At 64.9% G+C, this 18,176-nt stretch overlaps 1 long non-coding RNA gene across 1 annotated transcript; it reads left to right on the forward strand.

Annotated features, from left to right (window-relative positions):
* Positions 1-742: 742 nt before the first annotated feature.
* Positions 743-17,886, forward strand: LOC146079599 (uncharacterized). Its single transcript, XR_014474636.1, has 4 exons — positions 743-1,022; positions 14,554-14,747; positions 15,929-16,100; positions 17,305-17,886. It is a non-coding gene; the product is annotated as an uncharacterized LOC146079599 (long non-coding RNA).
* Positions 17,887-18,176: the final 290 nt, after the last annotated feature.

Here is an 18,176-nt window from a genome sequence, read left to right on the forward strand (position 1 = left end):
CACCCGTGTGTACGTTGTCCCCCCCCCCCAGTGCACCCGTGTGTACGTTGTCCCCCCCCAGTGCACCCGTGTGTACGTTGTCCCCCCCCCAGTGCACCCGTGTGTACGTTGTCCCCCCCCCCAGTGCACCCGTGTGTACGTTGTCCCTCCTCCCAGTGCACCCGTGTGTACGTTGTCCCTCCCCCCAGTGCACCCGTGTGTACGTTGTCCCCCCCCCAGTGCCCCCGTGTGTACGTTGTGCCCCCGTGTGTACGCTTATGAGTAATGTGCAGGTACTCTCCGTGCGGGACAGAAAGGGTTACACAGTATGTCTGCGTCCCAGAGCTCCTGGTATATGTATAATATATATGTTTGTCAGTGTACCCCTTGTATATGTACAATATATATATGTTTGTGTCATTGTGTCCCTGCTATGTATGAGTGCATGGGTTTGTCTGTGTACCCCTGGCATGTATGTGGGTGTCTGTGTACCCCTGGCATGTATGTGGGTGTGTCTGTGTACCCCTGGCATGTATGTGGGTGTGTCTGTGTGCCCCTGGTGTGTATATGTGCGTGGGTGTCCCCCCCCCCGTTTGTACCCTGTGTCCCCCCCCCCCGTGTACGCTGTGTGTCCCCCCGTGTGTACGCTGTGCCCCCCTCCTATGTGTGCGCTGTGCCCCCCTCCTATGTGTGCGCTGTGCCCCCTCCTATGTGTACGCTGTACGCCCCCCCCCCCTTGTGTGTATGCTGTGTCCCCCTTTCTTCATTGTCTCTACTTCTGCACAGGACACGTGTGCTGCTCTGTGCCGTTCCAGTCCCGGCGCTGGCTGCTGGAGGAGAGCAGAAGAGGAGAACCGTGCGGTGTCAGCAGCAGAAGGTTATGAAGCTCAGGAGAGTGCACTGAAGAGCGGAGGAGGGGAAAGAAGACTGACTGCAGGGAACCTGGAAGCAGAGGTCCGGACAGGATGAATGAAGAGTTGCGGAGAGGTGAATCATCCAGAGTGTCCCCCAAAAGCAGCCTCCTTTGAAGCACAGTGGGCCAGGTTAGTAGCTACTACATACACCCTAACCATACACCTCCCCCCGCTGTGCCCCTCCCCGTGTGTACGATTTGCCCCCACCCCCCCTGTGTGTATGCTGTGCCCCCCCTGTGTGTATGCTGTGCCCCCCCTGTGTGTATGCTGTGCCCCCCCTGTGTGTATGCTGTCCCCCCCCCAGTGCACCCGTGTGTAGTACGTTGTCCCCCCCCCCAGTGCACCCGTGTGTAGTACGTTGCCCCCCCCCAGTGCACCCGTGTGTACGTTTCCCCCCCCAGTGCACCCGTGTGTACGTTGTCTCCCCCCCCCAGTGCACCCATGTGTACGTTGTCCCCCCCCCCCCGTGCACCCGTGTGTACGTTGTCCCCCCCCCAGTGCACCCGTGTGTACGTTGTCCCCCCCCCCCAGTGCACCCGTGTGTACGTTGTCCCCCCCCCCCAGTGCACCCGTGTGTACGTTGTCCCCCCCCCCCCAGTGCACCCATGTGTACGTCGTCCCCCCCCCAGTTCACCCGTGTGTACGTTGTCCACCCCCCCAGTTCACCCGTGTGTACGTTGTCCACCCCCCCAGTTCACCCGTGTGTACGTTGTCCCCCCCCCAGTGCACCCGTGTGTACGTTGTCCCCCCCCAGTGCACCCGTGTGTACGTTGTCCCCCCCCCAGTGCACCCGTGTGTACGTTGTCCCCCCCCCAGTGCACCCGTGTGTACGTTGTCCCCCCCCCAGTGCACCCGTGTGTACGTTGTCCCCCCCCCAGTGCACCCGTGTGTACGTTGTCCCCCCCCAGTGCACCCGTGTGTACGTTGTCCCCCCCCAGTGCACCCGTGTGTACGTTGTCCCCCCCCAGTGCACCCGTGTGTACGTTGTCCCCCCCCAGTGCACCCGTGTGTACGTTGTCCCCCCCCAGTGCACCCGTGTGTACGTTGTCCCCCCCAGTGCACCCGTGTGTACGTTGTCCCCCCCCCCAGTGCACCCGTGTGTACGTTGTCCCCCCCCCAGTGCACCCGTGTGTACGTTGTCCCCCCCCCCAGTGCACCCGTGTGTACGTTGTCCCCCCCCCCCCAGTGCACCCGTGTGTACGTTGTCCCCCCCCCCCAGTGCACCCGTGTGTACGTTGTCCCCCCCCCCAGTGCACCCGTGTGTACGTTGTCCCCCCCCAGTGCACCCGTGTGTACGTTGTCCCCCCCCAGTGCACCCGTGTGTACGTTGTCCCCCCCCAGTGCACCCGTGTGTACGTTGTCCCCCCCCCCCCCCAGTGCACCCGTGTGTACGTTGTCCCCCCCCCCAGTGCACCCGTGTGTACGTTGTCCCCCCCCCCAGTGCACCCGTGTGTACGTTGCCCCCCCCCCGCACCCGTGTGTACGTTGTCCCCCCCCAGTGCACCCGTGTGTACGTTGTCCACCCCCCCAGTGCACCCGTGTGTACGTTGTCCACCCCCCCAGTGCACCCGTGTGTACGTTGTCCCCCCCCAGTGCACCCGTGTGTACGTTGTCCCCCCCCAGTGCACCCGTGTGTACGTTGTCCCCCCCCCCAGTGCACCCGTGTGTACGTTGTCCCCCCCCCCCAGTGCACCCGTGTGTACGTTGTCCCCCGCCCCAGTGCACCCGTGTGTACGTTGTCCCCCGCCCCAGTGCACCCGTGTGTACGTTGTCCCCCCCCCCCAGTGCACCCGTGTGTACGTTGTCCCCCCCCCCGTGCACCCGTGTACGTTGTCCCCCCCCCCCCGTGCACCCGTGTGAACGTTGTCCCCGTCCCCCCAGTGCACCCGTGTGCACGTTGTCCCCGTCCCCCCAGTGCACCCGTGTGCACGTTGTCCCCGTCCCCCCAGTGCACCCGTGTGCACGTTGTCCCCGTCCCCCCAGTGCACCCGTGTGCACGTTGTCCCCGTCCCCCCAGTGCACCCGTGTGCACGTTGTCCCCGTCCCCCCAGTGCACCCGTGTGCACGTTGTCCCCGTCCCCCAGTGCACCCGTGTGCACGTTGTCCCCGTCCCCCCAGTGCACCCGTGTGCACGTTGTCCCCGTCCCCCCAGGGCACCCGTGTGCACGTTGTCCCCGTCCCCCCAGGGCACCCGTGTGCACGTTGTCCCCGTCCCCCCAGGGCACCCGTGTGCACGTTGTCCCCGTCCCCCCAGGGCACCCGTGTGCACGTTGTCCCCGTCCCCCCAGGGCACCCGTGTGCACGTTGTCCCCGTCCCCCCAGGGCACCCGTGTGCACGTTGTCCCCGTCCCCCCAGGGCACCCGTGTGCACGTTGTCCCCGTCCCCCCAGTGCACCCGTGTGCACGTTGTCCCCGTCCCCCCAGTGCACCCGTGTGCACGTTGTCCCCGTCCCCCCAGTGCACCCGTGTGCACGTTGTCCCCGTCCCCCCAGTGCACCCGTGTGCACGTTGTCCCCGTCCCCCCAGTGCACCCGTGTGCACGTTGTCCCCGTCCCCCCAGTGCACCCGTGTGCACGTTGTCCCCGTCCCCCCAGTGCACCCGTGTGCACGTTGTCCCCGTCCCCCCAGTGCACCCGTGTGCACGTTGTCCCCGTCCCCCCAGTGCACCCGTGTGTACGTTGTCCCCCCCCCTCCAGTGCACCCGTGTGTACGTTGTCCCCCCCCCCCAGTGCACCCGTGTGTATGTTGTCCCCCCCCAGTGCACCCGTGTGTACGTTGTCCCCCCCCAGTGCACCCGTGTGTACGTTGTCCCCCCCAGTGCACCCGTGTGTACGTTGTCCCCCCCCAGTGCACCCGTGTGTACGTTGTCCCCCCCCAGTGCACCCGTGTGTACGTTGTCCCCCCCCAGTGCACCCGTGTGTACGTTGTCCCCCCCCAGTGCACCCGTGTGTACGTTGTCCCCCCCCAGTGCACCCGTGTGTACGTTGTCCCCCCCCAGTGCACCCGTGTGTACGTTGTCCCCCCCCAGTGCACCCGTGTGTACGTTGTCCCTCCCCAGTGCACCCGTGTGTACGTTGTCCCCCCCCAGTGCACCCGTGTGTACGTTGTCCCCCCCCAGTGCACCCGTGTGTACGTTGTCCCCCCCCCAGTGCACCCGTGTGTACGTTGTCCCCCCCCAGTGCACCCGTGTGTACGTTGTCCCCCCCCAGTGCACCCGTGTGTACGTTGTCCCCCCCCAGTGCACCCGTGTGTACGTTGTCCCCCCCCAGTGCACCCGTGTGTACGTTGTCCCCCCCCAGTGCACCCGTGTGTACGTTGTCCCCCCCCCAGTGCACCCGTGTGTACGTTGTCCCCCCCCAGTGCACCCGTGTGTACGTTGTCCCCCCCCAGTGCACCCGTGTGTACGTTGTCCCCCCCCCCCAGTGCACCCGTGTGTACGTTGTCCCCCCCCAGTGCACCCGTGTGTACGTTGTCCCCCCCCAGTGCACCCGTGTGTACGTTGTCCCCCCCCCCCAGTGCACCCGTGTGTACGTTGTCCCCCCCCCCCAGTGCACCCGTGTGTACGTTGTCCCCCCCCCCAGTGCACCCGTGTGTACGTTGTCTCCCCCCCCCAGTGCACCCGTGTGTACGTTGTCTCCCCCCCCAGTGCACCCGTGTGTACGTTGTCCCCCCCCCCAGTGCACCCGTGTGTACGTTGTCCCCCCCCAGTGCACCCGTGTGTACGTTGTCCCCCCCCCCAGTGCACCCGTGTGTACGTTGTCCCCCCCCCCAGTGCACCCGTGTGTACGTTGTCCCCCCCCCAGTGCACCCGTGTGTACGTTGTCCCCCCCCCAGTGCACCCGTGTGTACGTTGTCCCCCCCCCCAGTGCACCCGTGTGTACGTTGTCCCCCCCCAGTGCACCCGTGTGTACGTTGTCCCCCCCCCAGTGCACCCGTGTGAATGATGTCCCCCCCCCCAGTGCACCCGTGTGAATGATGTCCCCCCCCCCCAGTGCACCCGTGTGTACGTTGTCCCCCCCCCAGTGCACCCGTGTGTACGTTGTCCCCCCCCCAGTGCACCCGTGTGAATGATGTCCCCCCCCCCCAGTGCACCCGTGTGTACGTTGTCCCCCCCCCAGTGCACCCGTGTGTACGTTGTCCCCCCCCCAGTGCACCCGTGTGTACGTTGTCCCCCCCCCAGTGCACCCGTGTGAATGATGTCCCCCCCCCCCAGTGCACCCGTGTGTACGTTGTCCCCCCCCCAGTGCACCCGTGTGTACGTTGTCCCCCCCCCAGTGCACCCGTGTGAATGATGTCCCCCCCCCAGTGCACCCGTGTGAATGATGTCCCCCCCCCCAGTGCACCCGTGTGTACGTTGTCCCCCCCCCAGTGCACCCGTGTGTACGTTGTCCCCCCCCAGTGCACCCGTGTGTACGTTGTCCCCCCCCCCCAGTGCACCCGTGTGTACGTTGTCCCCCCCCAGTGCACCCGTGTGTACGTTGTCCCCCCCCCAGTGCACCCGTGTGTACGTTGTCCCCCCCCCAGTGCACCCGTGTGTACGTTGTCCCCCCCCCCAGTGCACCCGTGTGTACGTTGTCCCCCCCCCCAGTGCACCCGTGTGTACGTTGTCCCCCCCCCAGTGCACCCGTGTGTACGTTGTCCCCCCCCCCAGTGCACCCGTGTGTACGTTGTCCCCCCCCCCCAGTGCACCCGTGTGAATGATGTCCCCCCCCCCCCCAGTGCACCCGTGTGTACGTTGTCCCCCCCACCCCCAGTGCACCCGTGTGTACGTTGTCCCCCCACCCCCAGTGCACCCGTGTGTACGTTGTCCCCCCCACCCCCAGTGCACCCGTGTGTACGTTGTCCCCCCACCCCCAGTGCACCCGTGTGTACGTTGTCCCCCCCACCCCCAGTGCACCCGTGTGTACGTTGTCCCCCCCCAGTGCACCCGTGTGTACGTTGTCCCCCCCCAGTGCACCCGTGTGTACGTTGTCCCCCCCCAGTGCACCCGTGTGTACGTTGTCCCCCCCCAGTGCACCCGTGTGTACTGTTGTCCCCCCCCAGTGCACCCGTGTGTACGTTGTCCCCCCCCAGTGCACCCGTGTGTACGTTGTCCCCCCCCAGTGCACCCGTGTGTACGTTGTCCCCCCCCCAGTGCACCCGTGTGTACGTTGTCCCCCCCCCCAGTGCACCCGTGTGTACGTTGTCCCCCCCCCAGTGCACCCGTGTGTACGTTGTCCCCCCCCCAGTGCACCCGTGTGTACGTTGTCCCCCCCCCCCAGTGCACCCGTGTGTACGTTGTCCCCCCCCCCAGTGCACCCGTGTGTACGTTGTCCCCCCCCCCCCCCCAGTGCACCCGTGTGTACGTTGTCCCCCCCCCCCAGTGCACCCGTGTGTACGTTGTCCCCCCCCCCCCCAGTGCACCCGTGTGTACGTTGTCCCCCCCCCAGTGCACCCGTGTGTACGTTGTCCCCCCCCCCAGTGCACCCGTGTGTACGTTGTCCCCCCCCCCCCAGTGCACCCGTGTGTACGTTGTCCCCCCCCCCCCCCCCAGTGCACCCGTGTGTACGTTGTCCCCCCCCCAGTGCACCCGTGTGTACGTTGTCCCCCCCCCCCCCCCAGTGCACCCGTGTGTACGTTGTCCCCCCCCAGTGCACCCGTGTGTACGTTGCTCCCCCCCCCCAGTGCACCCGTGTGTACGTTGCCCCCCCCACCCCCAGTGCACCCGTGTGTACGTTGTCCCCCCCACCCCCAGTGCACCCGTGTGTACGTTGTCCCCCCCACCCCCAGTGCACCCGTGTGTACGTTGTCCCCCCCACCCCCAGTGCACCCGTGTGTACGTTGTCCCCCCCACCCCCAGTGCACCCGTGTGTACGTTGTCCCCCCCACCCCCAGTGCACCCGTGTGTACGTTGTCCCCCCCACCCCCAGTGCACCCGTGTGTACGTTGTCCCCCCCACCCCCAGTGCACCCGTGTGTACGTTGTCCCCCCCACCCCCAGTGCACCCGTGTGTACGTTGTCCCCCCCACCCCCAGTGCACCCGTGTGTACGTTGTCCCCCCCACCCCCAGTGCACCCGTGTGTACGTTGTCCCCCCCACCCCCAGTGCACCCGTGTGTACGTTGTCCCCCCACCCCCAGTGCACCCGTGTGTACGTTGTCCCCCCCACCCCCAGTGCACCCGTGTGTACGTTGTCCCCCCCACCCCCAGTGCACCCGTGTGTACGTTGTCCCCCCACCCCCAGTGCACCCGTGTGTACGTTGTCCCCCCCACCCCCAGTGCACCCGTGTGTACGTTGTCCCCCCCACCCCCAGTGCACCCGTGTGTACGTTGTCCCCCCCACCCCCAGTGCACCCGTGTGTACGTTGTCCCCCCCACCCCCAGTGCACCCGTGTGTACGTTGTCCCCCCCACCCCCAGTGCACCCGTGTGTACGTTGTTCGTCCCCCCCCGTGCACCCGTGTGCACGTTGTCTGTCCCCCCCCAGTGCACCCGTGTGTACGTAGTGCACCCGTGTGTACGTTGTCCCCCCCCCCAGTGCATGTTGTCCCCCCCCCCCCGTGCACCCGTGTGTACGTAGTGCACCCGTGTGTACGTTGTCCCCCCCCCAGTGCACCCGTGTGTACGTTGTCCCCCCCCCCCCAGTGCACCCGTGTGTACGTTGTCCCCCCCCCCAGTGCACCCGTGTGTACGTGTGCACCCGTGTGTACGTTGTCCCCCCCCCCAGTGCACCCGTGTGTACGTTCCGTGCACCCGTGTGTACGTAGTGCACCCGTGTGTACGTTGTCCCCCCCCAGTGCACCCGTGTGTACGTTGTCCCCCCCCCCCCGTGCACCCGTGTGTACGTTGTCCCCCCCCCAGTGCACCCGTGTGTACGTAGTGCACCCGTGTGTACGTTGTCCCCCCCCCCCAGTGCACCCGTGTGTACGTTGTCCCCCCCCCCCCGTGCACCCGTGTGTACGTAGTGCACCCGTGTGTACGTTGTCCCCCCCCAGTGCACCCGTGTGTACGTTGTCCCCCCCCCCCCAGTGCACCCGTGTGTACGTTGTCCCCCCCAGTGCACCCGTGTGTACGTTGTCCCCCCCCCCCAGTGCACCCGTGTGTACGTTGTCCCCCCCCCCCCAGTGCACCCGTGTGTACGTTGTCGTCCCCCCCCAGTGCACCCGTGTGTACGTTGTCCCCCCCCCCAGTGCACCCGTGTGTACGTTGTCCCCCCCCCAGTGCACCCGTGTGTACGTAGTGCACCCGTGTGTACGTTGTCCCCCCCCAGTGCACCCGTGTGTACGTTGTCCCCCCCCCCCCGTGCACCCGTGTGTACGTAGTGCACCCGTGTGTACGTTGTCCCCCCCCAGTGCACCCGTGTGTACGTTGTCCCCCCCCCCCAGTGCACCCGTGTGTACGTTGTCCCCCCCCCCAGTGCACCCGTGTGTACGTTGTCCCCCCCCCCAGTGCACCCGTGTGTACGTTGTCCCCCCCCCCCCCAGTGCACCCGTGTGTACGTTGTCCCCCCCCCCCAGTGCACCCGTGTGTACGTTGTCGTCCCCCCCCAGTGCACCCGTGTGTACGTTGTCCCCCCCCCAGTGCACCCGTGTGTACGTTGTCCCCCCCCCCCAGTGCACCCGTGTGTACGTTGTCCCCCCCCCAGTGCACCCGTGTGTACGTTGTCCCCCCCCCCAGTGCACCCGTGTGTACGTTGTCCCCCCCCAGTGCACCCGTGTGTACGTTGTCCCCCCCCCCCAGTGCACCCGTGTGTACGTTGTCCCCCCCCCCCAGTGCACCCGTGTGTACGTTGCCCCCCCCAGTGCACCCGTGTGTACGTTGCCCCCCCACCCCCAGTGCACCCGTGTGTACGTTGTCCCCCCCACCCCCAGTGCACCCGTGTGTACGTTGTCCCCCCCACCCCCAGTGCACCCGTGTGTACGTTGTCCCCCCCACCCCCAGTGCACCCGTGTGTACGTTGTCCCCCCCACCCCCCAGTGCACCCGTGTGTACGTTGTCCCCCCCCCCAGTGCACCCGTGTGTATGTTGTCCCCCCCCCCCAGTGCACCCGTGTGTACGTTGTCCCCCCCCAGTGCACCCGTGTGTACGTTGTCCCCCCCCAGTGCACCCGTGTGTACGTTGCCCCCCCCCCAGTGCACCCGTGTGTACTTTCCCCCCCCCACCCCCAGTGCACCCGTGTGTACGTTGTCCCCCCCACCCCCAGTGCACCCGTGTGTACGTTGTCCCCCCCACCCCCAGTGCACCCGTGTGTACGTTGTCCCCCCCACCCCCAGTGCACCCGTGTGTACGTTGTCCCCCCACCCCCAGTGCACCCGTGTGTACGTTGTCCCCCCCACCCCCAGTGCACCCGTGTGTACGTTGTCCCCCCCACCCCCAGTGCACCCGTGTGTACGTTGTCCCCCCACCCCCAGTGCACCCGTGTGTACGTTGTCCCCCCCACCCCCAGTGCACCCGTGTGTACGTTGTCCCCCCCACCCCCAGTGCACCCGTGTGTACGTTGTCCCCCCCACCCCCAGTGCACCCGTGTGTACGTTGTCCCCCCCACCCCCAGTGCACCCGTGTGTATGTTGTCCCCCCCACCCCCAGTGCACCCGTGTGTACGTTGTCCCCCCCACCCCCAGTGCACCCGTGTGTACGTTGTCCCCCCCACCCCCAGTGCACCCGTGTGTACGTTGTCCCCCCCACCCCCAGTGCACCCGTGTGTACGTTGTCCCCCCCCCCCCAGTGCACCCGTGTGTACGTTGTCCCCCCCCCCCCAGTGCACCCGTGTGTACGTTGTTCGTCCCCCCCCGTGCACCCGTGTGCACGTTGTCTGTCCCCCCCAGTGCACCCGTGTGTACGTAGTGCACCCGTGTGTACGTTGTCCCCCCCCCAGTGCACCCGTGTGTACGTTGTCCCCCCCCCCCGTGCACCCGTGTGTACGTAGTGCACCCGTGTGTACGTTGTCCCCCCCCAGTGCACCCGTGTGTACGTTGTCCCCCCCCCAGTGCACCCGTGTGTACGTTGTCCCCCCCCCCAGTGCACCCGTGTGTACGTTGTCCCCCCCCCCAGTGCACCCGTGTGTACGTTGTCCCCCCCCCCCCCAGTGCACCCATGTGTACGTTGTCGTCCCCCCCCAGTGCACCCGTGTGTACGTTGTCCCCCCCCCAGTGCACCCGTGTGTACGTTGTCCCCCCCCCCAGTGTACCCGTGTGTACGTTGTCCCCCCCCCCCCAGTGTACCCGTGTGTACGTTGTCCCCCCCCCCCAGTGCACCCGTGTGTACGTTGTCCCCCCCCCAGTGCACCCGTGTGTACGTTGTCCCCCCCCAGTGCACCCGTGTGTACGTTGTCCCCCCCCCCCAGTGCACCCGTGTGTACGTTGTCCCCCCCCCCCCCAGTGCACCCGTGTGTACGTTGCCCCCCCCCCCCAGTGCACCCGTGTGTACTTTCCCCCCCCCACCCCCAGTGCACCCGTGTGTACGTTGTCCCCCCACCCCCAGTGCACCCGTGTGTACGTTGTCCCCCCCACCCCCAGTGCACCCGTGTGTACGTTGTCCCCCCACCCCCAGTGCACCCGTGTGTACGTTGTCCCCCCCACCCCCAGTGCACCCGTGTGTACGTTGTCCCCCCCACCCCCAGTGCACCCGTGTGTACGTTGTCCCCCCCACCCCCAGTGCACCCGTGTGTACGTTGTCCCCCCCACCCCCAGTGCACCCGTGTGTACGTTGTCCCCCCCACCCCCAGTGCACCCGTGTGTACGTTGTCCCCCCCACCCCCAGTGCACCCGTGTGTACGTTGTCCCCCCCACCCCCAGTGCACCCGTGTGTACGTTGTCCCCCCCACCCCCAGTGCACCCGTGTGTACGTTGTCCCCCCCCCCCAGTGCACCCGTGTGTACGTTGTTAGTCCCCCCCCGTGCACCCGTGTGCACGTTGTCTGTCCCCCCCCAGTGCACCCGTGTGTACGTAGTGCACCCGTGTGTACGTTGTTCCCCCCCCCCCCAGTGCACCCGTGTGTACGTTGTTCCCCCCCCCCCAGTGCACCCGTGTGTACGTAGTGCACCCGTGTGTACGTTGTCCCCCCCCAGTGCACCCGTGTGCACGTTGTCCCCCCCCCCCCCCCAGTGCACCCGTGTGCACGTTGTCCCCGTCCCCCCAGTGCACCCGTGTGCACGTTGTCCCCGTCCCCCCAGTGCACCCGTGTGCACGTTGTCCCCGTCCCCCCAGTGCACCCGTGTGCACGTTGTCCCCCCCCCCCCAGTGCACCCGTGTGCACGTTGTCCCCGTCCCCCCAGTGCACCCGTGTGCACGTTGTCCCCGTCCCCCCAGTGCACCCGTGTGCACGTTGTCCCGTCCCCCCAGTGCACCCGTGTGCACGTTGTCCCCGTCCCCCCAGTGCACCCGTGTGCACGTTGTCCCCGTCCCCCCAGTGCACCCGTGTGTACGTTGTCCCCCCCCTCCAGTGCACCCGTGTGTACGTTGTCCCCCCCCTCCAGTGCACCCGTGTGTACGTTGTCCCCCCCCCAGTGCACCCGTGTGTACGTTGTCCCCCCCCCCAGTGCACCCGTGTGTACGTTGTCCCCCCCCAGTGCACCCGTGTGTACGTTGCCCCCCCCCCCCAGTGCACCCGTGTGTACGTTGCCCCCCCCCCCCCAGTGCACCCGTGTGTACGTTGTCACCCCCAGTGCATCCGTGTGTACGTTGTCCCCCCCCAGTGCACTAGTGTGTACGTTGTCCCCCCCCCAGTGCACTAGTGTGTACGTTGTCCCCCCCCAGTGCACCCGTGTGTACGTTGTCCCCCCCAGTGCACCCGTGTGTACGTTGTCCCCCCCAGTGCACCCGTGTGTACGTTGTCCCCCCCCAGTGCACCCGTGTGTACGTTGTCCCCCCCCAGTGCACCCGTGTGTACGTTGTCCCCCCCCAGTGCACCCGTGTGTACGTTGTCCCCCCCCAGTGCACCCGTGTGTACGTTGTCCCCCCCCAGTGCACCCGTGTGTACGTTGTCCCCCCCCAGTGCACCCGTGTGTACGTTGTCCCCCCCCCAGTGCACCCGTGTGTACGTTGTCCCCCCCCCAGTGCACCCGTGTGTACGTTGTCCCCCCCCCAGTGCACCCGTGTGTACGTTGTCCCCCCCCCCAGTGCACCCGTGTGTACGTTGTCCCCCCCCCCAGTGCACCCGTGTGTACGTTGTCCCCCCCCAGTGCACCCGTGTGTACGTTGTCCCCCCCCCCAGTGCACCCGTGTGTACGTTGTCCCCCCCCAGTGCACCCGTGTGTACGTTGTCCCCCCCCCAGTGCACCCGTGTGTACGTTGTCCCCCCCCCAGTGCACCCGTGTGTACGTTGTCCCCCCCCCCAGTGCACCCGTGTGTACGTTGTCCCCCCCCCAGTGCACCCGTGTGTACGTTGTCCCCCCCCCAGTGCACCCGTGTGTACGTTGTCCCCCCCCCAGTGCACCCGTGTGTACGTTGTCCCCCCCCAGTGCACCCGTGTGAATGATGTCCCCCCCCCCAGTGCACCCGTGTGAATGATGTCCCCCCCCCCAGTGCACCCGTGTGTACGTTGTCCCCCCCCAGTGCACCCGTGTGTACGTTGTCCCCCCTCCAGTGCACCCGTGTGTACGTTGTCCCCCCCCTCCAGTGCACCCGTGTGTACGTTGTCCCCCCCCCCCCCAGTGCACCCGTGTGTACGTTGTCCCCCCCCCCCAGTGCACCCGTGTGTACGTTGTCCCCCCCCAGTGCACCCGTGTGTACGTTGTCCCCCCCCCAGTGCACCCGTGTGTACGTTGTCCCCCCCCCCAGTGCACCCGTGTGTACGTTGTCCCCCCCCCAGTGCACCCGTGTGTACGTTGTCCCCCCCCCAGTGCACCCGTGTGTACGTGTCCCCCCCCAGTGCACCCGTGTGTACGTTGTCCCCCACCCAGTGCACCCGTGTGTACGTTGTCCCCCCACCCCCAGTGCACCCGTGTGTACGTTGTCCCCCCCACCCCCAGTGCACCCGTGTGTACGTTGTCCCCCCCACCCCCAGTGCACCCGTGTGTACGTTGTCCCCCCCACCCCCAGTGCACCCGTGTGTACGTTGTCCCCCCCACCCCCAGTGCACCCGTGTGTACGTTGTCCCCCCCACCCCCAGTGCACCCGTGTGTACGTTGTCCCCCCCACCCCCAGTGCACCCGTGTGTACGTTGTCCCCCCACCCCCAGTGCACCCGTGTGTACGTTGTCCCCCCCACCCCCAGTGCACCCGTGTGTACGTTGTCCCCCCACCCCCAGTGCACCCGTGTGTACGTTGTCCCCCCCCAGTGCACCCGTGTGTTTGTTGTCCCCCCCCAGTGCACCCGTGTGTTTGTTGTCCCCCCCCAGTGCACCTGTGTGTTTGTTGTCCCCCCCCAGTGCACCCGTGTGTACGTTGTCCCCCCCCAGTGCACCCGTGTGTACGTTGTCCCCCCCAGTGCACCCGTGTGTACGTTGTCCCCCCCAGTGCACCCGTGTGTACGTTGTCCCCCCCAGTGCACCCGTGTGTACGTTGTCCCCCCCAGTGCACCCGTGTGTACGTTGTCCCCCCCAGTGCACCCGTGTGTACGTTGTCCCCCCCCCCAGTGTACCAGTGTGTACGTTGTCCCCCCCCCCCCCAGTGTACCCGTGTGTACGTTGTCCCCCCCCCCCAGTGCACCCGTGTGTACGTTGTCCCCCCCCCCAGTGCACCCGTGTGTACGTTGTCCCCCCCCAGTGCACCCGTGTGTACGTTGTCCCCGTCCCCCCCAGTGCACCCGTGTGTACGTTGTCCCCGTCCCCCCCCCAGTGCACCCGTGTGTATGTTGTTCCCCCCCCCCAGTGCACCCGTGTGTATGTTGTCCCCCCCCCCCCAGTGCACCCGTGTGTATGTTGTCCCCCCCCCCCAGTGCACCCGTGTGTACGTTGTCCCCCCCCCCCCAGTGCACCCGTGTGTACGTTGTCCCCCCCCCCCAGTGCACCCGTGTGTACGTTGTCCCCCCCCCCCCCCAGTGCACCCGTGTGTACGTTGTGCCCCCGTGTGTACGTTGTGCCCCCGTGTGTACGCTTATGAGTAATGCGCAGGTACTCTCCGTGCGGGAGGTGAGGGACAGAAAGGGTTACACAGTATGTCTGCGTCCCTGAGCTCCTGGTATATGTATAATATACATGTTTGTCAGTGTACCCCTTGTATATGTACAATATATATATGATTGTGTCCCTGCTATGTATGAGTGCATGGGTTTGTCTGGGTACCCCTGGCATGTATGTGGGTGTCTGGGTACCCCTGGCATGTATGTGGGTGTCTGTGTACCCCTGGCATGTATGTGGGTGTGTCTGTGTACCCCTGGCATGTATGTGGGTGTGTCTGTGTACCCCTGGCATGTATGTGGGTGTGTCTGTGTGCCCCTGGTACGTATATGTGCGTGGGTTTCCCCCCTACCACCGTTTGTACCCTGTGTCCCCCCCCATGTGTATGCTGTGTGCCCCCCGTCTGTACGCTGTGCCCCCCTCCTATGTGTACGCTGTGCCCCCCTCCTATGTGTACGCTGTGCCCCCCTCCTATGTGTACGCTGTGCCCCCCTCCTATGTGTACGCTGTGCCTCACCCCCTTGTGTGTGTACGCTGTGCCCCCCCCCTGCGTGTACGCTGTACGCCCCCCCCCCCCTTGTGTGTACGCTGTGTCCCCCTTTCTTCATTGTCTCTACTTCTGCACAGGACACGTGTGCTGCTCTGTGCCGTTCCAGTCCCGGCGCTGGCTGCTGGAGGAGAGCAGAAGAGGAGAACCGTGCGGTGCCTGCAGCAGAAGGTTATGAAGCTCAGAGTGCACTGAAGAGCGAAGGAGGGGAAAGAAGACTGCAGGGAACCTGGAAGCAGAGGTCCGGACAGAATGAATGAGGAGTTGCAGAGAGGTGAATCATCCAGAGTGTCCCCCAAAAGCCCCCCCTGTGTGTATGCTGTGCCCCCCCTGTGTGTATGCTGTGCCCCCCCTGTGTGTATGCTGTGCCCCCCCTGTGTGTATGCTGTGCCCCCCCCTGTGTGTATGCTGTGCCCCCCCTGTGTGTATGTGCACTGAAGAGCGAAGGAGGGGAAAGAAGGCTGCAGGGAACCTGGAAGCAGAGGTCCGGACAGGATGAATGAAGAGTTGCAGAGAGGTGAATCATCCAGAGTGTCCCCCAAAAGCAGCCTCCTTTGAAGCACAGTGGGCCAGGTTAGTAGCTACTACATACACCCTAACCGTACACCTCCCTCCCCCCACTGTGCCCCTCCCCGTGTGTATGATTTGCCCCCCCCAGTGTGTATGCTGTGCCCCCACCCCCCCTGTGTGTATGCTGTGCCCCCACCCCCCTGTGTGTATGCTGTGCCCCCACCCCCCCTGTGTGTATGCTGTGCCCCCCCTGTGTGTATGCTGTGCCCCCCCTGTGTGTATGCTGTGCCCCCCCTGTGTGTACGCTGTGCCTCCCCCCCTGTGTGTACGCTGTGCCTCCCCCCCTGTGTGTACGCTGTGCCTCCCCCCCCTGTGTGTACGCTGTGCCTCCCCCCCTGTGTGTACGCTGTGCCTCCCCCCCTGTGTGTACGCTGTGCTCCCCCCCTGTGTGTACGCTGTGCCCCCCCCTGTGTGTACGCTGTGCCTCCCCCCCTGTGTGTACGCTGTGCCTACCCCCCCTGTGTGTATGCTGTGCCTCTCCCCCTGTGTGTATGCTGTGCCTCCCCCCCTGTGTGTACGCTGTGCCTCCCCCCCCCTGTGTGTACGCTGTGCCTCCCCCCCCCCTGTGTGTACGCTGTGCCTCCCCCCCCCCTGTGTGTACGCTGTGCCTCCCCCCCCTGTGTGTACGCTGTGCCTCCCCCCCTGTGTGTATGCTGTGCCTCCCCCCCTGTGTGTATGCTGTGCCTCCCCCCCCCTGTGTGTACGCTGTGCCTCCCCCCCCCCCCTGTGTGTACGCTGTGCCTCCCCCCCCCCTGTGTGTACGCTGTGCCTCCCCCCCCCCCTGTGTGTACGCTGTGCCTCCCCCCCCTGTGTGTACGCCGTGCCTCCCCCCCCCTGTGTGTACGCTGTGCCCCACCTTTCTTCATTGTCTCTACTTCTGCACAGGACATGTCAGCCTGCTCTGTGCCGTTCCGGTGCTGGAGGGGAGCCGCGTGATGCCAGCAGCAGAAGGTTAGGAAGCTCAGGAGAGTGCACTGAAGAGCGGAGGAGGGGGAAGAAGGCTGCAGGGAACCTGGAACCAGAGGTCCGGACAGGATGAATGAAGAGTTGCAGAGAGGTGAGTGTCTCCCAAAAGCAGCCTTCTTTGAAGCACAGTGGGCAAGGTTAGCAGCTACTACATACACTCCCCCCCCCCCCCTGTGTGCAAACTGTGCCCTCCCCCCCCCCCGTGTGCACACTCCCCCCCCCCCCTTTGTGCATGCTGTGCCCTCTTCCCCATCCCCGTGTGCCCGCTGTGCCCTCTCCCCCATTCCCGTGTGCCCGCTGTGCACTCTCCCCCATCCCCGTGTGCCCGCTGTGCCCTCTTCCCCATCCCCGTGTGCACGCTGTGCCCTCTCCCCCATCCCCGTGTGTACGCTGTGCCCTCTCCCCCATCCCCGTGTGTACGCTGTGCCCTCTCCCCCATCCCCGTGTGTACGCTGTGCCCTCTCCCCCATCCCCGTGTGTACGCTGTGCCCTCTCCCCCATCCCCGTGTGTACGCTGTGCCTCCCCCCGTGTGTACGCTGTGGCCCCCCGCCCCCCTGTGTGTCAGGAGCCGCAAGCTGGCCAATAGCGTCTTTCGGGGGAGGAGCAGCACGGTGTCAACACAGGCACCGTGCAGCTCCTCTGACAGTACGGCTTGTTCGGAACATTTTTGGGTACTTGTGTATTTTGGCATCGCATACCATAACGCATGCGATGGTATGCGATGTGATTTCGTGCGATAGCATACAATTTTCAAATTGTATGCCATTGTACATGGCATACAATGCCATACGATGCGATGCGATTAAACATTGTATAAGCACCCTAATGGGTGCTTATACAATGTTAAGCACCCTAATGGGTGCTTACAATGTTAAATGCACCCCCACGCCACCCTCCCACTCTAAACGTGAACCCGAAGCGTGGCGAGCGCAGCGGTACTCATCCTACGACCTTTTCATACCCCCATATTCCACGTCGGCGTGGAGTTGAGAATAGAAAGCCGCGCGAGGGACGCGGACACCTGTGAAGCCCGCCAGGGGACACAGATACCTGTGAAGGTATCCCGTCCGCTCGCCACGCTTCGGGTTCACGTTTATAGTGGGGGGGTGGCGTGGGGGGTGCATTTAACATTGTAAGCACCCTTTAGGGTGCTTATATGATTTTTCATCGCATAGGGGGTCAAAATCGCATCACATGCCATCGGGTACATGGCATGCGATGCGTTCATCGCATGATGCTGAAATCGGGCGCCGCCAAAATACACAAGTACCCATTTTTGTTTTTGTTTTGCCAGGTTCCCCATGACTACTGCAGGAAAGAAGAGGACCAAATGTACACCGGTTTAGACCCGTGAGTATAATTTCCTTCCACAGGTCCCCTATGGATTGCTTCGGACCAGGACACCGGACCAGGACCGAGGGCTACCTACATGCTCAAGATAGGTAAGTATCAGTATGTATGGGCTCCATGTGTATTAAAGTTTTATTTTTCTTATGTGTCAGTGTGCTTTTATTTAACTATTGGTTTTGTTGTGGAACTAAGAACTAAGAGTTCCAGCAAGCCCATTAATGGGCCGCATGCTGGGACTTGTGGTTCTCCAAGTCCCAGTATGTAGTGCATTCTTGCTGGGACTCATAGTTCCACAGCAGAACCCAATGGTTTTGTCTATCTTTTACAAAAATATCAGCCAGGATGCCGGACCAGGACAACGGACCAGGACCGAGGGCTACCTACGGGCTCAAGATAGGTAAGTATCAGTATGAATGGGCTCCATGTGTATTAAAATTTTATTTTTCTTATGTGTCAGTGTGCTTTTATTTAACTATTGGTTTTGTTGTGGAACTAAGAGTTCCAGCAAGCCCATTAATGGGCCGCATGCTCGGACTTGTGGTTCTCCAAGTCCCAGTATGCAGTCCAGGCTTGCAGGGACTCATAGTTCCACAGCAAACCCAATGGTTTAATCTATTTCTTTACACTTTATCAGCCCGGTACCCACAGCCCAGGGGTACCGGGGACAGCCCCAGGCTTCAGCCTGACCAGGTATGTCCTGGAGGGGGGGGACCCTTTTATTGGGGGGGGTCCCCACTTCCCCAGGACCCCTGCCCAGGCTGACCGATCAGAGGGATGAATGCTTTGGCCGGGGGGACTTGTATAAAAAGTCCCCCC

This window comes from Crinia signifera, chromosome 5, assembly GCF_055691185.1.
Source record: "Crinia signifera chromosome 5, ASM5569118v1, whole genome shotgun sequence".
NCBI classification, from domain to species: Eukaryota; Metazoa; Chordata; class Amphibia; order Anura; family Myobatrachidae; genus Crinia; species Crinia signifera.